Below are 18,647 nucleotides of genomic sequence, written 5' to 3'. Positions count from 1 at the left end.
CTGAAAGGCCAACCCACAGATTTCTAAAGGTTTCTCTCTTTTGTCCTCTGAGAGACTGTCCTTCTCTGAGGGCTTATTTCTTTCTACACCTGCCTTAACCTCATCAACTAGCCCTAGATGTGGAAGTTTCCCTGATCTTTTGGTCTGGAGGAAGGACTCATAACTCGAGAGTTTGGTTCTTTTAGTTTCCTTTGAATCCACAGCTTATCGCTGGTTGTATAACAAATAATGACTGGTTTTTCTGGTAGCTTACTGTTGTTTCAGCAAAAGTGAAATCTTTTGTGTTCTTCTACATCCTAATCAGGAATTAAACCTTCTCCTTCACATTGTTGATATCTTTTTTCATAGTGGTGACAAGTTTGCAGAAACAGTTCTAGATTTACATGGAGATAAATTTTTAAAATGGAAGATTTTTCCTTTTTTAAAAAATATATTATTAATTAATTTTCAAGAGAGGGAGCAAGAGAGAGAGAGTGAGAGAGCAAGCATGAGTGGGAGGAGGGGCAGAGGGAGAAGCAGACTCCCCGCTAGGCAGGGAGCCCAATGCGGGATTCGATCCGGGGACCCTGGGATCATGACCTGAACAGAAGGCAGATGCATAACTGACTGAGCCACCCACACACCCCAAGATATTTTTTCTGATGATTAAAACTTTTTAATCACGCACATGACAGAGACACATCCAAGATAAATAATAGTTATTGCATTTTTTTGGCATATCACTACCTGTTAAATAATTTCAGAAATTCTCCTTATTGTGAAATCACTAAACATAAGGGCAATGATAATGCCACAATTAAATCTGAAGCAAGTGGTCTAAAATACTAAAAAAATGGGGCGCCTGGGTGGTTCAGTGGGTTAAAGCCTCTGCCTTTGGCTCGGGTCATGATGCCAGGGTCCTGAGATTGAGCCCCGCATCGGGATCTCTGCTCAGCGGGGAACCTCCTTCCTCCTCTCTCTGCCCACCTCTCTGCCTACTTGTGATCTCTGTCTGTAAAATAAATAAATAAAATCTTTAAAAAAATAAAATAAAATACTATAAAAATATCTTATGTAATAAAGTTGTATCTGTCATGTAATTGTGTTATTTCCCTTTACTTTAGTATTTTGACATCACTATGTTTATACTTCCAAATATCGTTTTAGAATAATTTATAAGAATGACCACATATTCCATCTGTTGTAATAAAATACATACCATCAACTTTTAATATGTAATTATGGTAACTGATCATTTCTATATTGTCATGATGCTGTACAAATTTAAATTCTTCTCACGTTCATATTTTTATTCTGCATCTTCCATTATTATGATAGTAGGAAGGTGTTTAATTATACCTATTCCCGTGTCATTTATTAAGATGGTTTATATGATATTGAAACTTTGCTATTTTCAATTCTTTATTGAATTTGTGTAATTCTTCGTAAATGCAAGGTTTTTATTATATATCTGGAATAAAGAGTAAGAAGAATGTTTGTCTTTTACTGTCTTTCCATTTGCTTTCCTTCTCTATTATGTGTAGGTTTTATAAATCCACAGAGACTGGAATAATTAAGCTTCCTGGACAGCTGCAATACTAAACTTTCCATAAACTGTTAGTGGAAAGATTGCTTCAAAACATTTCCTTTCTTTTACCTATAATTTCATCTTACAGTTTTCTATAAATCCTTCTATAAATCACATGGGTTCTGCAATTTTTTAGCACTTGCTGTTTCTCCCCTTTGTTTAGTAAAACTGCCAACTACAGTGTTTCTCAAAATGTGGTGAACAGCAGTAAGAATCTCATGTATGAATACAAAACAGTTTGGGTTCTCAGCGCTCCCAGTGACCAGGTAGAACTAAGGGAGTTCTGATAAGTTGTCATGCAGAGTGGGGCCTATTGCCACAATTGTGTGAAGGAAAAGCAAGCAGATGGTCCATTTAGTTAAAGCTCCATGTGTTAAGATTGTCAACCGGGCATCAGAAACATCACAAGCAAGGTGATGCAAATTATCATTGTTGCAAATAACCTTGAACATTTTAGTATACAGGAATGTTTATAGGTAACTGTACTACTTAATCTACCATAAATCACATTTTTATTAATACCTTAAAAGTTTAGTTAAGTAAACTTCTGACTTTAAAGATACCTTGTAATAAGGCTGAGAAGTAAAAGAAATGATTTTTTTTTCAAAGCTTAGTAGTTTTTTTTCAATTGGAACAGTATATATATATATATGTGATATATACTGAAATATATTTCTCCTATTGGCTCTCTTTATCCAGAAAACTGACTAAATCAGACTCCAGAAACAACTTGCCCAAAATAACTATTTCTTACTTGTGGCAGGATAAACACTAGCCTCCCAGGTATCCTAACCCCTGGAATTTATGACTATTATTTATGACTATTACCATTTATCACATCAAAGTTCTTGAAGTGCGGAGATAATCATGGATTATCTGAGCGGGCCTTAAATGCTGTCACATTTATCCTTACTATAGGGAGACGGAGGAAGTTTTAATAAGAGGAGAGGGACTGTGATCACAGAGACAGAGATTTGACTGGTGTTATACAAGCTAAGGAATGCTGACAGCCACCAGATGCTGGAATATACAAGGCATAGAATCTGCCTTAAAGCATCCTGAGGGAGCACACCTCTGCCAATACCTTGATTTTTACTCGGTCGAATTTATTACAGATTTCTGGTCTCCAGGACTGTGAGAGAGTAAATTTCTGTTGTTTTAAGCCACAAAGTCTGTGGTAAATTGTTAGAGCAATCATAGGAAACTGCCATTACACTCACCATTAATATGGATCTCCCTTTATGCTGATTTTTCTTTTCTCTAGAGGTATTGATAGACAGAAGGGGTGAAAATGGGGAAGGGTATTACTGTTTGTTGGGTACTCCTCTGTGTCTAGGGCAATGTGAGATATTCAAAATACACTGTCTCATTCCCTCATCTTCCCTGAGTATCTTGCTAACATGACAAAAGAGCAATCATGGAAATTCATGCCCCTTTAGATCATCATGCTAACACAATGACATCATTAAATTTCTTCAGTGGCTATCTAGAGCCCCATACACGCAATACAATCTATTTGCCTTTGAATAAATCTGGCCAAGGAGAATTTTGTTGGCTAGTACTGTGTATTAAACTCATTTGAACTTGGAAAATTTTTAGCCAAAAATGAGTCAGGTCTCCAGTAGTTCACAGTTCCCGCTACTCAATATTGATTACTACTGCCAGCTACACAGAATCTGATTTCCACTCGGGCCTCTGAAGATATTTCAATGTGCAGCTCTATTCTAAACAGTTCAGCTCAAACTCCTAAAAATATCATACCACTTCGTTCATGATTTGTCCCTATTTACTGGTCAAAACATGGCTTTTTCTTCTTACTTTTTTTTTTTCCTGTTAAGTGGTTTTTATTTTTTTTGGCTTTATTTGGGTATAACTGACAAATATATATTTAAGGTGTACAGATGATGTTTTGACATACATACATACTGTGAAATAATTTCCACAATCAAGGTGAATAACATATCATCTCACAGTTACCCTCTTTTGTATGTTAAGAAAACTTAAGATCTAGCAAACTTCAAGTATGCATTATTATTGACTATAGTCACCATGTTATTCATTCAATCTTCAGAACTTATTATCCTTAGTGAGTTTGTATACTTTGCCTTTTTGTGTGTGTGTGTTTGTACATGTTGATCAAAATCTCCCCATTTGCTCTCCTTGCCCCCGCCTGCCATTCCCTGGTTATCACCATTCTACTTTCTGTTTCTATGAATTCAACTTTTTCTTAGAATTCACATGTAAGTGAGATAATGTAGTGTTTCTCTTTCTGTGTCTGGTTAATTTTACTAGCATAATGTCCTACAAGTTCATCCTTGCTGTAGCAAAATGTAGGATTTCCTTATGTTATAGCTGAATGATATTCCATTATATACACATACTGCATTTTTAAAATTCATTCTTCTGCCAATGGACATTAAGGTTTCCCTATCTTGTCTATTATAAATAGTGCTGAAATGAACACAGAATACAGTTACCTCTTCAAGGTCATGATTTCATTTCATTTGAATATACATACCCAGATGTGAGACTGCTGGATCATATGATAGTTTTGTCTCTAATTATTTGAGGAAATATCAAACTGTTTTCCATAGTGGCTGTACCAATTTATATTCCTAACAATAGTGTACAGGGGTTTCTTTTTCTTCATACTCTTGTCAACAGTTCTTATCTTTTCACTTTTTTTTTTTTTTTTTTGAGAGGAAGGGGGTAGAGGGAGAGGGAAGAGAATTTCAAGCAGACTCCCCACTGAACACAGAGCCCCATGTGGGGCTCCATCATAGGACCCTGATATCATGACCTGAAGTAAAACCAAGAGTCAGACTCAGCCAAATGAGCCACCCAGGTGCCTCTTTTTACTCCTCTATCATTAAACTCCTGACAGGTGTGAAGTGATATCTCATCATGGTTTTGATTTGTGTTTCTATGATGGTTACTGATGTTAAACATCTTTTCATATATCTCTTGGCCATTTGTTTATTTTTTTTTTGGAATAGAAATGTCTATTTAGGTTCATTGCTCATTTTAAAATCAGATTATTTGTTTTTTAGGAGTTCTTTATGTATTTTGGATATTAACATCTATCAGATACATAGTTTGTAGATATTTTCTCCTGTTCCAAATGTTGCCTTTTCAACTTGTTTTTTCTTATGCTGTACATAAAATTTTAGTTTAATACAGATCTACTTATTCATTTTTGCTTTTGTTGCTGGTTCTTTTGGTGTCATATCTAAGAAATTACTACCAAGACCAAAGAGCTTTTCCTCCATATCTTCTTTTTGGACTTCTATGGATTTGGGTCTTAAGTTTAAATCTCTAATTCATTTTGAGTTTATTTTTGTGTATGGTGTAAGATAAGATAATTTTGTTCTTTTGCATGTGGATAAACAGTTTTTCTAACACCATTTATTGAACAGACTATCCTTTCACCATTATGTATTCTTGACATCTTTGTCAATGGTTAATTGACCATATGTCCACGGGTTTATTTCTGGGCGCTGTACTCTGTTTCACTGGTCTATGTGCCCGTTTTTGATGGTAGATGTTTTTATGCTATCTTGATTTCTATAGCTTTGTAATACATTTTAAAATTAGGAAATGTTGTGTCTCCACCTTTATTCTTGCTAAAAGTTGCTTAAGCTATTTGAGGTATTTTATGATTCTATATAAATTTTAGGATTTTTTTTCTAATCTGTGGAAAATGCCAGTGAGATTTTGATAGGAATTGCATTGGATCTGTGGATCATCTTGGATCAGATAGATATTTTAACACTTAATTCTTCAATCTATGAACATGGGATACCTTTCCATTTACTTGTGTCTTCTTCAATTCTTTTCATCATTATTTTGTGGCTCTCAGTGTACGGATCTTCCACCCCCTTAGTTAAACTTATCCCTAAATATTTTATTCTTTCAGAAGCTATTGTAAATAAGATTGTTTTCTTTATTTCTTTTCTGGATACTTCATTGTCAGTTTATAGAATGCAACTGATGGTCATATGTTGATTTTATATTTTACAGCTTTACTGAAGGTGTATATTAGTTCTTAATATATACCTTCAGTAAAGCTGTAAAATATAAAATATATATATAAAAAAGAATATATATAGAAAAGAAAAAAATATATATAAAAATATATAAATATAAAAAAGTTCTTACAGCTTTAGGATTTTCTCTATGTAATATCATGTCATTGGCAAACAGAAGCAATTTTACTTCTTCTTTTTTGATTTAGATGTTTTTTCCTTCTTATTCATTCCTAGTTGCTTTGGCTAGGACTTCCATAATTTTGCGGAATTAGAAATGGTAAAAATGGATACCCTTGTCTTGTTCCTGATCTTTAGAGGAAATGCTTTCAGCTTTTCAGGGTTGACTAGTGTTAGTTGTGGGCTTGTCATATGTGGCTTCATTCTAATGCTGTACATTCCTTCTGTACCTCTTTTTTGAGAGTTTTTATTATGAATATATTGAATTTTATTAAATTTTTTTCTGCATCTATTGAGAGGATTATATCATTTTTGTCCTGCATCCTATTAATGTAGTAGTATATCATATTTATTGACTTGAATGCTGAAATATCATTGCATCCCAGGAATAAATCCCACTTAATCATGGCGTATTTTTCTTTAAATGTACTTTTGGATTTGGCTTGCTAGTAATTTTTTGAGGATTTTTATATTATTTTCATCAGGATATTGGCTTGTAATTTTCTTTTCTTCTAGTACCCTTGTCTGATGTTGGTACCAGAGTAATCACGGTCCTCATAAAATGAGTTTGAAAGTGTTCTCTTTTCTTCAAAGTTTTGTAAGTATTCAAGAAGAATTGATAGTAATTCTTTATTAAATGTTTGGCAGAATTCAACAGTGAAGCCAACTGGTCTTGGACTTTTTCTTTGTTGGGAGGTTTTTGACTCCTGATTCAATCTCCTTACTCATTTTTGTTCTCCAGATCTTCTATTTCATTATGATTCACTCTTGGGAGGCTTATGTTTCTAGGCATTTACCATTTCTAGGTTATCTGAATTTTGGTGTGTATTTGTTCATTGTGGTATCTTCTAACCCTTCGTATTTCCATGCTATCACTTGTAAAATTTCCTTTTTCATTTCTGATTTTATTTTTTTGACTCCTCTTTTCTCCACTTAGTCTAGCTAAGGCTTTGTCAACTTTATTTATCTTTAAAAAAAAAAAACAACCCTAACTCTTAGGTTTTTTTTTTTTTTTTGATCTTTTATATTGTTCTCTGGTTTCTACTTCATTTATTTTTGCTCTTATATTTGTCATTATCTTTCTTCTACAAACTTTGTGTTTATGTGTTCCTTTTTCAGTTCCTTAAAATATAATTTTAAGAGTTTAGCTGAGATCCTTCTTTCTTTTTAATGTAGACATTTACTGCTATAAAATTCCCTTTAACAGCATTTCACAAGTTTTAAGATGCTGTGTTCCTACTTTCATTTGTCTCAAGATATTTTCTAATTTCTCTTTTGATTTCTTCTTTGCCCCACTGGTTGTTCAACAGTATTGCTTAATTTCCATGTATTAGTGATTTTTTTCCAGTTTTCCTCCTCTTATTTCTAGTTTAATACCATTTCATAGGGACATATGCAAGAAGCTGGTTATGGGAAGGGGCAAGGGTAAGATATGTGGAATGTCTGGGGGTACTTATGGGGCATTTGGTGGGTTAGATGAAATATTCCACATAGCTTGTGGGTGGGAATCCAGATAGAGTTCATGAGGATGTTAATAAGTTCTGTGGCAATTTGTTGAGTTGGGAATACTTTTTGTTGTGGAAGTCCTCACCTCCCTTCCTTGATCCCAGTCTCTCCCAGCTATTTACCTTGTTGATCTTCTCAGTATTCTGGGAGAGTTAAAAAAAAAAAAAAGGAAGTGGGCCTCTTAGGGAACATCCTGAACAGTGGAAAATGCCAGGTGCTCATTCACTATGTTTTCACTTTTTACATGGGGTAAGTCACAGACAAAGGAGTCTTGGCACTGAATTATGTTGCCTTGGGAGGAGAGGTAATGTAGGTAAAGTAAAACTGTTCTTCTTAATTTCTTCAGTGTATCTATTCTTGGACTGTTGCTCTAAATGGTGTGCTGGAACTTCTCCTCTCGACTCCTGGATTTCCACAAACTTACATTAGTATATGGATAATTGTCAAAATTTATGTTTTCTGGGAGTATAATGGCTGAAAACACCTAATCTGCCATCTATTCCCCTCTCACACTTTTTAAAAAATATATTTTATTTATTTTTTTATTTACTGATTTATTTATTTGAGAGAGAGAGCACGAGAGGGGAGAGGGTCAGAGAGAGAAGAAGACTCCCTGCTGAGCCCAGAGCCTGATGTGGGACTTGATCCTGGGACTTTTGACCATGACCTGAGTCAAAGGCAGTGGCTTAACAAACTGAGCCACCTAGGTGCCTCACACTTTCAAGTGCGTATTTGTTCAGCTATAAAAGAAAATCATATTTCTGACCTACACAATGTCTCACATGCTGCTTCAATGTCATAGAATAGCTTCCTTGCTCCTGATTCCAATTCACATCAGGACTCAGTTTAAGTTTTATCTGTACTATAAAAACATGTTCTGCTGGCTTCTACCTGAATTATATGCCCCTTCTAAATGTTCTCATATCATATATCACTATATTATAATTCTTAGTATTATGTATAGTTTATAGTAATTATTTATTGTATAGTAACAAACAGGAAGCTATTTAAAGCAGGGATTACATCTTATTTGTATTCCCAACACCTAACATGGTACCTAGAGCATATGGTGTATTCAAATTTGTTGAATAATTTTAGTTCACATAATAACCCATAAGAGGCAGATATGATGTGGAAAGTTTCCTATTTTATATGTGGAAATGTTCCTATTTGGGATATGCCACCGCATTGAGTCCAGTAAATCACATTCTATTCACTGTGATTGGATTTTTATTTTCAATGGTTAATTATACATTTTTTTTTTTTTTTTTGTGGAAACATATAAGCAGTGATCATGGAAATTCATGCCTCTCCAGATAACAAAGAAATTGGAAAATTCCAACTCCTAAATATCTTCTCTCTTCTTTCAAGTGTTCTCCGGGTAAAATAGTGAACCATATTCTCCAAGTAGTTGACCCAGAGCTCTGGATGTGGGAGTAGGAGGAGAGGAATACTCAGATTTAGATGACAGGGTAATCTATGCTTGGATGCAGGGTATTTTCAAAGTCCCAATTTGCTGCAGATGCCATGTTGAAAAAAGTTGAAGACATTGCTCTGGCTGGCTTCCAGGGGAAGCTATCATATTTTTCAACATTTATATTCTTGTGAAATTTGGACTTCTATTACTAAGGCAAGAAGAAATATTTTGTATAGTAATGAAGTTCCTACTGTACCACTTACTCTTTCAGTAGTCCCATTCCAATACATAGGGCAAATGGACTTAAATTCTAAATCAGGAGTTGGCAACTTTTTCTGTAAAAAACAAATAGTAACTATTTTCAACTTTGTGGGTCCACATCCCAGGCTGTATTGCAACTACTCGACTATGTTGTGGTAGTCCAAAAGAAGACACAGACCAATATACAGATAAATAGGATGTCTGTGTTCCAATAACACTTTATTTGAAAAACATGTGATATGCGATTTTTGCCTGCCCACAGGCCATAGTTTGCCAGCTCATGGTTTAAAAATATCACAGAAGGGGCACCTGGGTGGCTCAGTCATTAAGTGTTTGACTTTGGCTCAGGTTATGATCCCAGCGTTCTGGGATTGAACCCCATATCGGGTTCCCTGCTCTGTGGGAAGCCTGCTTCTGCCTCTCCTGCATCCCCTGATTGTATTCCCTCTCTCACTGTCTCTCTCTTTCTGTCAAATAAATAAATAAAATCTTAAAAAAAAAAAGAAATATCACAGAAGATATCAGCTTTTTCTTGATGCCTTTCTCTAGGACTATATACTCTAAACACAGGTCTGCAAAATCTATAAACTAAAATTATCCCAAACCCAAATCTTTTAAAACATTTTTTTGTTTTTATATTTTAAAGACTTTATTTATTTGACACAGGGAGCAAAATCACAAGTAGGCAGCGAAGTAGGCAGGGAGAGAGAAGGGGAAGCAGGCGCCCTGCTATGCAGAGAGCCTGATGCAGGGCTCTATCCCAGGACCCTGAGATCATGACCTGAGCTGAAGGCAGAGTCTTAACCCACTGAGGCACCCAGGCACCTCAGACCCAAATCTTGAACAAAAACCAAAACATACTTTTTTAAAATGTGTAAATAGCAAAACAAAATAAAAATTTTCTATCTTAACAGATATATATCAAATAGAGTCACTCTGAGAAAGCAAAGCAAGTATTATCTAGTTAAATAATGTCATTGCAAGAAAAAACCAAAAATATACATTTTGATTCTAAACAAAATTGATTAGAAGACTCCCACAAGTAAATATTATAGTCAAATTCCTCAATTATTGTGAATGGAGCAAAAAAAAAATCTGCAATACTATAGGAGTAAACAAAATTAATTAATGTTGTAATTATTCTACAGCATTATGTCATAAAATAATGAAAAACAGTTGCAGTGTTTTAAGAAAATAAGTTCACGAATAGATTAAAAAAAAAATAAGGCCAGTTTATAATTTTTGTAAGAGACTAAAGAACAGGAATTTCTGAACTACTAAGCCCTCCAAGTATCTTTAAGTGTTTCTTGATGTCAGCAAAATGAATGAGTTTATCAGTAAGATACAGTATAAAAGGAAGTATAATAAGTAGTAAAATCAGAAACATTACCTAAATAATTTATGTTTATAGTTATGAAAATAATACATATATCAAGTTTTTTTTTAAAAGAGAGAACATATAATGTCATAAACAGCCATCCAGATTAAAAAATTTTGTTCATCAAAAATACCGGAAATGGGCATATAAAAGGATAAATAAGCCTGCAAAATATATTTCCCCAAAGAACAATAGAGTACAATAATCATATAATGTTATAGTCTTAAGATTCTGATAAAGAACATGAATTTCAAAAATCTTTATTTTAGGTTCATCATAGTAGAATAAAAATAAAATTTATAATTTCCAAATAATTTAAGAAAAAATGCATTTGTCCAAATTATATAGTAAAAACATTCTCCCAAATTATTTGTCAAAGTAGAAATAAAATCTGCATGTAGGGACACCTGGGTGGCTCAGTCATTAAGTTTCTGCCCTCAGTTCAGGTTATGATCCCAGGATCCTGGGATTGAGCCCCACATTGTGCTCCCTGCTTGGCAGGAAGCCTGCTTCTCCCTCTCCCACTTCCTCTGCTTGTATTCTCTCTCTCTCTGTCTCTCTATCAAACAAATAAATAAAATCTTTTTAAAAAATCTCCACATAGAGAGTAAAATATGTGAATAAGACTATCTAAAATTATGAGATGAGAGACAAGATGGCAGGGAAGTAGGAGGAGGTGCCTTTTCAACCAGTACCCTAAAGTGAGCTGATTACCTACCAAAGAACTCTGATCACCCACGAAATCAGCCTGATATCAGAATTATATACGTCTGGATCTCTACAGGGGCAGAAGATGCCAGTGGGCAGGTAAAGTGGAGTGGGAACTTTGGACTGATATCGGAAGATAAACAAAAGGGGGAGGGAGACATCAGAGGCGACCGATTGGAAAGTAATACCCCAATACGAGAGTGCCCTGCATCTGGGGACCAGCATTAACTTGGAGACTGGTTGAAAGCACTCCAAAAGAGCAAAGGATTGCGGGAGGGCGGGATTGTGGGAATCGGAGCCGCTAGGGACAGGGGCTTAAGTCCCTGGAGCCAGGACAGCCTCCCCTGGCGCTGAGCCAGAGAGAAACAAGGTCTTGGTCCCTGAGCCACCAGCGTGCCTGAGATTGCGTGGGGTCCGGCTCCTGTAAGGGGCTGGGAGCCATGCCAGACAGCAGAATGCCAAGACCTACCACAGAGCCTGAGACACGCGCGCCCCTCACCCTCCACTGAGAGAGGTGTACAAAGGCCCACCCGGTGCTCTTAGACCCACGCCATTGTTTCAGAGCCTGAGATGTGTGCTCCAAACTCTCCCCGAGAGAGGTGCGCAAAGGCCCAGCCTGGTGTTTTCGTACCTGCACCCTGTTCTCAGAGCCTGAGACGCGCACACGTGGCCCATAGCCTCCCCTGAGAGAGGTGAGCGCAAGTCGGGCGCTCTTAGACCCAGAAAGACCAGGCACTCCCAGCCCGGGCCAGCGGGAAAATCTCAGTGTGCGATCGCTGCTTGGAACCTCTGGTGGTCTGGAGCTGCCCAGACAGCCGCCGCTGCCGTGGTTTTGGGTACAAGCAGAAGATCCTGCATCCCCAGGGACTGCAACTCGGGGAACCTGCTCTGCCAGCAGCCAAGGGGGAATTTATATGGGCTCTGTAGCCAGACTGAGGCCTCTCTCTGAGAGGGATGTCAGGGTTCAGTTTGCTTTCCTCTAAAACCATCAAAAGCGGTCAAGGCGAGAGAAAAAAAAAAAAAAGTGAACAAACATAAAAACCTCCAGAGAACAAAAGCCTGAAAAAATCTGTTTCCTCAGAGCCCACCCCCTTGAGGGGGGCAGGAGGACTTAACTCAGGGAACATCATTGACTGAAAACCCACATGGCAGGCCCCTCCCCCAGAAAACCAACCAGGAAAGAAAAAAAGAAAAAAAAAGACTACAAGAGAACAACCACCACTACTTCATAGGACAACTTTTATTTTTAATTTGTTCCCACTATTTTGGCTCATTTTTTTTTTTCTATAGATAATTTTTTAACCTATTTACCATCACAGTGAGCTGTCCAGTACATCAAATTCCATAATAACCTTCTAACCTGAACTTTTTGATAACATACACTTTGTGTTTTTCTATTGCATTTCTATTTTTTAAATTTCTTTTTTTAAATTTTAGTTTAGTTTAGTCTAGTTTATTCCTTTTTTATTTTTATTTTCTAATATTCATATAGAGTTAAACTTCAAAGTAATCCCCTTTCCCCAATCAATACTACCCCTATAGGTAAACCAATTTTTAATCCCCCTTCATCTTAGGAAAGTTGAGTCCTTTAACAAAGATATCAAGATACATCCAGGAAGAATCAAAACAACCTTCCTCGCCCACACTGAGAATTTATAACCACTCTCCCATTTTTTTCTTCCACCAGTGTTTCTGTGTTTTTGTGTTTGTCCTGATAGTATATAAATCTTACACTTGGGGTTCTTTTTGACGAGGTTCTTCCTTTATTTGCTTATATATATATATTTTTTTTTCTCTTGTCATATAATTTTATCAGTCTTTTTGTTTGTCTGTTTTTGTTTGTATACTTCATAAATCTTAACTTGGGGCCCATTTGGGCTGAACCTTTTCTTTTATCTTCCCTTTCTTTCCTGTCTCTCTCTCTCTCTCTCTTTATTTTTTTTTCTTTTTCTTTTTTCTCTCATTTGGGTGGGGAATCCTGATTGCTCAGAAGTGTTCCAGGGTGCATCTTGACTGCACCACGGTTGATACATCCAGCTACATCCATTCAGTCATCTCTCACCAAAATGACTAGGAGGAGGAATGCCCAACAGAAGAAAAATACAGAAGATGGACCTTCTGCAACAGAGCTAACAGCTATCAACATAGACAATATGTTGGAAAGAGAATTCAGGCTAACAATTATCCAGGCAATAGCTAGGTTGGAGAAAGCCATGGATGACCAAACGGAATTGATTAGGGCCGAACTGAAAGCGACTAGAGGGGATGTTCACAATGTTAAGTCAGAGCTAAAAGCTACCAGAGATGAGGTTCATAATGTTCTCAATGAGTTCCAATCTAATCTAAATTCTCTCAAAGCTAGGGTAACTGAGACAGAAGATAGAATTAGTGATCTGGAGGACAAGCAGATAGAGAGAAAGGATCAGTAGGAAGCCTGGAACAAACAGCTTAGAAGCCACGAAAACAGAATCAGGGAAATAAATGATGCCATGAAACGTTCCAATGTCAGAATTATTGGAATCCCTGAAGGGGAGGAGAAAGAAAGAAGTTTAGAAGATATAGTGGAACAAGTTCTTCATGAAAATTTTCCCAATCTCACAAATGGAACCAGAGTTCATGTACTAGAGGCCGAACGGTCTCCACCCAAGATTATAGATTCCAAAAAAAATCAAGGCACCTGATAGTCAAATTGAGGAATCATAATTGTAGATATAATCTCTTGAAAGCCGCTAGGACAAAGAGGCTCCTTACTTACAGAGAAAAGCCCATCAGAATAAAGTCAGACCTGTCCACAGAGACCTGGCAAGCCAGAAAGAGCTGGCAAGATATATTCAGTGCACTAAATGAGAAGAACATGCAGCTTTATCCAGCAAGACTGACATTCAAAATGGATGGAGAGAGAAAGATTTTCCAAGACCGGCAAGGCTTAAAAGACTATGCAACCACCAAGCCAACACTGCAGGAAATATTAAGGGGGGTTCTACAAAAGAGGAAAAATCCTAAGAATAGCATTGAACAGAAATATAGAGACAATCTACAGAAAGAAAGACTTCAAAGGTAACACAATGTCAATAAAAACATATCTATCAATAATCACTCTCAATGTGAATGGCCTAAATGCGCCCATAAAATGACACAGGGTTGCAGATTGTATAAAACGACAGGACCCATCCATATGTTGTCTACAAGAGACCCATCTTGAACTAAAGATACACCCAGACTGAAAGTGAAGGGTTGGAGAAGCATCTTTCATGCCAATGGGCCTCAAAAGAAGGCCGGGGTAGCGATTCTCATATCAGATAAATTAGATTTTAAGCTAAAGACTGTAGTCAGAGATACAGAAGGATACTACATAATTCTTAAAGGGACTATCCACCAAGACGATCTAACAATTGTAAATATCTATGCCCCCAATATGGGAGCAGCCAATTACATAAGAAAACTGTTAACCAAGATAAAGAGTCATATTGATATGAATACATTAATAGTAGGAGATCTTAACACACCTCTCTCAGAAATAGACAGATCATGGAAGCAGAAGAGCAATAAAGAAACAAGAGCATTGAATGACACATTGGACCAGATGGACCTCATCGATATATACAGAACATCCCACCCTAAAAAAACAGCATACTCATTCTTCTCAAGTGCACATGGAACCTTCTCAAGAATAGACCACATACTGGGTCACAAATCGGGACTCAACCGATACCAAAAGACTGAGATTATTCCCTGCACATTCTCAGATCACAATGCTTTGAAACTGGAGCTCAACCACAAGGAAAAGTTCGGAAGGAACTTAGACACCTGGAAGCTAAAGACCACCTTGCTTAAGAATGCTTGGATCAACCAGGAGATCAAAGAAGAACTCAAACAATTCATGGAAACCAATGAGAATGAAGACACTTTGGTCCAAAACCTATGGGATACAGCAAAGGCGGTCCTAAGGGGGAAATACATAGCCATCCAAGCCTCCCTCAAAAAAATTGAAAAATCCAGAACACACAAGTTGTCTCTACACCTTAAAGAACTGGAGAATCAACAACAAATCAAGCCAACTCCACACAATAGAAGGGAAATAATCAAGATTAGAGCTGAGATCAATGAGGTAGAAACCAGAGATACAGTAGAACATATCAATGAAACTAGAAGCTGGTTTTTTGAAAGAATCAATAAGATCGATAAACCACTGGCCACACTAATCCAAAAGAAAAGAGAAAGCCCAAATTCATAAAATTATGAATGAAAAGGGAGAGATCACAACTAACACCAAGGAAATAGAAACAATCATCAGAAGTTATTATCAACAGTTATATGCCAATAAGCTAAGCAACCTAGATGAAATGGATGCATTCCTGGAAAACTATAAACTCCCAAAATTGAACTAGGAAGAAATTGACAACCTGAATAGACTGATATCTAGTAATGAGATTGAAGCAGTGATCAAAAACCTCCCAAAAAACAAGAGCCCAAGTACTGATGGATTCCCTGGGGAATTCTACCAAACTTTCAAAGAAGAAATAAGACCTATTCTCCTGAAGCTGTTTAAAAAAATTGAAGCAGAAGGAAAACTTCCAGACTCTTTCTATGAAGCCAGCATTACCCTGATCCCCAAACCAGGCAAAGACCCCACCAAAAAGGAGAATTTCAGACCAATATCACTGATGAATATGGATGCTAAGATTCTCAACAAGATCCTAGCAAACAGGATCCAACAGCACATTAAAAAGATTATCCACCATGACCAGGTGGGATTCATTCCTGGGCTACAAGGATGGTTCAACATTCGCAAATCAATCAATGTGATAGAACAAATTAATATGAGAAGAGAGAAGAACCACATGGTCCTCTCAATTGATGCAGAAAAAGCATTTGACAAAATCCAGCATCCATTCCTGATTAAAACGCTTCAAAGTACAGGGATAGAGGGGACATTCCTGAACTTCATAAAATCTATCTATGAAAGACCCACAGCAAATATCCTCAATGGGAAAAAGCTTGCAGCCTTCCCATTGAGATCAGGAACACGACAAGGATGCCCACTCTCACCACACTTGTTTAACATAGTATTAGAAGTCCTAGCAACAGCAATCAGACAACAAAGAGAAATAAAAGGTATCCAAATTGGCAATGAAGAAGTCAAACTCTCTCTCTTCGCAGATGACTTGATTCTTTATATGGAAAACCCAAAAGACTCCACCCCCATACTACTAGAACTCATACAGCAATTCAGTAATGTGGCAGGATACAAAGTCAATGTACAGAAATCAGTGGCTTTCTTATACACTAACAATGAAAATACAGAAAGGGAAATTAGAGAATCGATTCCATTTACTATAGCACCAAGAACCATAAGATACCTGGGAATAAACCTAACCAAAGAGGTAAAGGATCTGTACTCAAGGAACTACAGAACACTCATGAAAGAAATTGAAGAAGACACACAAAAATGGAAGACCATTCCATGCTCTTGGATCGGAAGAATAAACATTGTTAAAATGTCTATACTGCCTAGAGCAATCTATACTTTTAATGTCATTCCGATCAAAATTCTACCTGTATTTTTCAAAGAGCTGGATCAAATAATCCAGAAATTTGTATGGAACCAGAAGAGACCCCAAATCGCTAAGGAAATGTTGAAAAACAAAAATAAAACCGGGGGCATCACATTACCTGATTTCAAGCTTTACTACAAAGCTGTGATCACCAAGACAGCATGGTACTGGCATAAAAACAGACACATAGACCAGTGGAACAGAGTAGAGAACCCAGATATGGACCCTCAACTCTATGGTCAAATAATCTTCGACAAAACAGGAAAAAATATACAGTGGAAAAAAGACAGTCTCTTCAATAAATGGTGCTGGGAAAACTGGACAACTATATGTAGAAGAATGAAACTCGACCATTCTCTTACACCGTACACAAAGATAAACTCAAAATGGATAAAAGACCTCAACGTGAGACAAGAATCCATCAGAATCCTAGAGGAGAACATAGGCAGTAATATCTTTGATATCAGCCACAGCAACTTCTTTCAAGATATGTCTCCAAAGGCAAAGGAAACAAAAGCAAAAATAAACTTTTGGGACTTCATCAAAATGAAAAGCTTCTGCACAGCAAAGGAAACAGTCAAGAAAACAAACAGGCAACCCACAGAATGGGAGAAGATATTTGCAAATGACAGTACAGACAAAAGGTTGATATCCAGGATCTATAAAGAACTCCTCAAACTCAACACACACAAAACAATCATATCAAAAAATGGGCGGAAGATATGAACAGACACTTCTCCAATGAAGACATACAAATGGCTATCAGACACATGAAAAAATGTTCATCATCACTAGCCATCAGGGAGATTCAAATTAAAACCACATTGAGATATCACCTTACACCACTTAGAATGGCCAAAATTAGCAAGACAGGAAACAACATGTGTTGGAGGGGATGTGGAGAAAGGGGAACCCTCTTAAACTGTTGGTGGGAATGCAAGTTGGTCCAGCCACTTTGGAGAACAGTGTGGAGATTCCTCAAGAAATTAAAAATAGAGCTTCCCTATGACCCTGCAATTGCACTACTGGGTATTTACCCCAAAGATACAGATGTAGTGAAAAGAAGGGCCATCTGTACCCCAATGTTTATAGCAGCAATGGCCACGGTCGCCAAAATGTGGAAAGAACCAAGATGCCCTTCAACGGATGAATGGACAAGGAAGATGTGGTCCATATACACTATGGAGTATTATGCCTCCATCAGAAAGGATGAATACCCAACTTTTGTAGCAACAATGGACGCGACTGGAAGAGATTATGCTGAGTGAAATAAGTCAAGCAGAGAGAGTCGATTATCCTATGGTTTCACTTATTTGTGGAGCATAACAAATAGCATGGAGGACAAGGGGAGTTAAGAGGAGAAGGGAGTTGGGGGAAATTGGAAGGGGAGGTGAACCATGAGAGACTACGGACTCTGAAAAACAATCTGAGCGGTTTGAAGCGGCGGGGGGTGGGAGGTTGGGCAAACCAGGTGGTGGGTATTAGAGAGGGCACGGATTGCATGGAGCACTGGGTGTGGTGCAAAAACAAGGAATACTGTTATGCTGAAATTTAAAAAAAAAATAAATAATAAATAAATAAATAAATAAATAAAAAGAAAAAAAAAGAAAATTATGAGATGAGGTACAACCAAAATAATAGGCACAAGGTAATTTACGAAAAATAAGATTCTTAATATTCATTTCAAGAGCATGGTAAAATGAGGTATTAAATAATCCAATAAAACTAAGATGAAAAATTAATAAAAATGGAGAAAGTCATCATTAGGAAAATGCAGAAAAGTAAATATGAGATCTGGTTCTCTTATTCATAAAGGAATTACAGAGATTTCTCAAAAGACTAAGCAAGAAAACTGACATGACATTAAATCTTAAAACACAACATATGGGACTTTGTATCCTCTTCATGTGTCCTATTCTTAGAGTGTTAGCTGCAAAGATGCTTCCTCTCCCCTCTACCCCTTTCTATGTAATGTGAAAGATTAAAGTAGATTTCTCTGCAAATTGAAATGGAATGTCCCTAGGGTATAAAATATCCATGCAATAGATCA

This window comes from Enhydra lutris, unplaced genomic scaffold (assembly GCF_002288905.1).
Source record: "Enhydra lutris kenyoni isolate GAN:26980312 unplaced genomic scaffold, ASM228890v2 scaffoldscaffold18, whole genome shotgun sequence".
Lineage (NCBI taxonomy): Eukaryota > Metazoa > Chordata > Mammalia > Carnivora > Mustelidae > Enhydra > Enhydra lutris.
This window is presented reverse-complemented; position numbering follows the sequence as displayed.